Genomic DNA, 1,584 nt, shown 5'->3' with positions numbered 1-1,584 from the left:
AAGATTGACTTCCTACAAGACATCCCCAAGGAGAAGCTGCATGGACCTCTCCCGATGCAGCCCTGGGTGCTGGAGCAGCTGTGTGGAGACCCCTGCTAGTGCTGACATGCTTGTTCGTTCACTGACTCAGCTTTCCTCCTGCAGTTGGCATCATCGCCTCTGTTTTGTGAGGTGGAGGACTTTGTGGACTGGCGTTGGGTTAATGGGTTAATGGGTTAATGTTGGACTTGTGGGCTTGGGCAACATTGGGTTGGGATGTTTTCGTGATGCACATTTTCTTTACATAAAACTCTCTCTTATACATGAGTTGCTGTGGATTTGTTTCTCCAAAGTACCCAGACTAATACACTATATAATTCCATTTTCATGAAGTTTAAGAAAAGACACAATGACTTGGATGGATTTCCCCAACCCAATATGCATGGTCTCAATCACACCCCACACCCAGTTAAGGTTTAATATATTGCATATTTCAGTAGCCTCTACCATTTTCAATTTCCTTCTCCCCTGCAAGAATGAGGCGTTTTTTTCGAATATAAGAATGATGTGTTTCAGTTCCATGTCCTTGCATTGCAGAATTCACCCATTTGACCAGCTTAAACTAGTCATAGAAGCAGGACCTAATTCCTCAGGTCTGAGTCCTCTGCCAGGTGCATATGTGCACTTTCCTGTAGTAAGTAAGGCCACCCTACCCAGAAGCCTTTACCTACACACCATTCTTTTAAAAACAATTATTGTGTGTTCACCCAATTACCATTACTCCACACATGTAAGCCCAATTCCTAGAATTCTCCACCTCTGTCCATCAATAAATATAAAGTCCTTTCTGCCTAAACGCTCTTAAAAACCTTTTCTCTTGTCTTATTGGGCAAGAGAGTAGCCTCCCTTAGTTTAGCTCCATCCCCCTCCCCGCGGCTTTCCCCCCTTACTTCTCTAATAAATCATTTTGCTTTCATGGCAAGCTTGGCTCCCTGCTTCATATTCTTAACCAGGCAAGGGAAGGAACCCCATCTGTGAGGCACCCCACAACAGTTATGAGATGTATACAATTTGTCAAAATCTTCAAACTTTATGCGTATACATTTCTCCTTATTTAAAGTTTACATCAATATAAAACTTTAAACACATACTTACCTGGCAGGGGAGATACCATGATCATGAAGGTGGTTTTCCCAGGGCGAGCCTTTTCCATTGCGCTGGGATGTGTTGATGCCTGAGATTTCCCCCAAAATGGGAAACTCGACTGCATCCTTTGTGGGAGTAGGGGACTGCATTCGCGTACTCCCCTGTAAAAACAAAACAAAACTTTAAACACAATGCTCTACAATCTAATGTACCACGTAGAAAATATCAATATGCAATTAAATCTGGAAGTAAGAACAATTGGAGTTATTGATTTTATTTCCCTTATCAGAGTTTATTCAGTGTTTTATGAAAGTTAAAAATTTTCCAATATTTTTATAGTCAGGGAGCAAAATTGTCCACTACATAATTGAGATTATGTTTTGTTTTCTGACTTCATATAAGATAGCCACACAAGAATCCACTGGGCCCCTCGATAATCATTTATTACTTAGCCCATAG

The 1,584-nt window shown here is 41.3% G+C and overlaps 1 non-coding gene across 1 annotated transcript; it reads left to right on the top strand.

Annotated features, from left to right (window-relative positions):
- The first annotated feature begins 1,126 nt into the window (after window positions 1–1,126).
- LOC115872516 lies at window positions 1,127–1,289 on the top strand. Its single transcript, XR_004047913.1, has one exon. It is a non-coding gene; the product is annotated as a U1 spliceosomal RNA (small nuclear RNA).
- The last annotated feature ends 295 nt before the right edge of the window (window positions 1,290–1,584 follow it).

This window comes from Echinops telfairi, unplaced genomic scaffold (assembly GCF_000313985.2).
Source record: "Echinops telfairi isolate 266 unplaced genomic scaffold, ASM31398v2 ScPeMD7_7424;HRSCAF=8462, whole genome shotgun sequence".
Classification (NCBI taxonomy): domain Eukaryota; kingdom Metazoa; phylum Chordata; class Mammalia; order Afrosoricida; family Tenrecidae; genus Echinops; species Echinops telfairi.
This window is presented reverse-complemented; position numbering and strand designations above follow the sequence as displayed.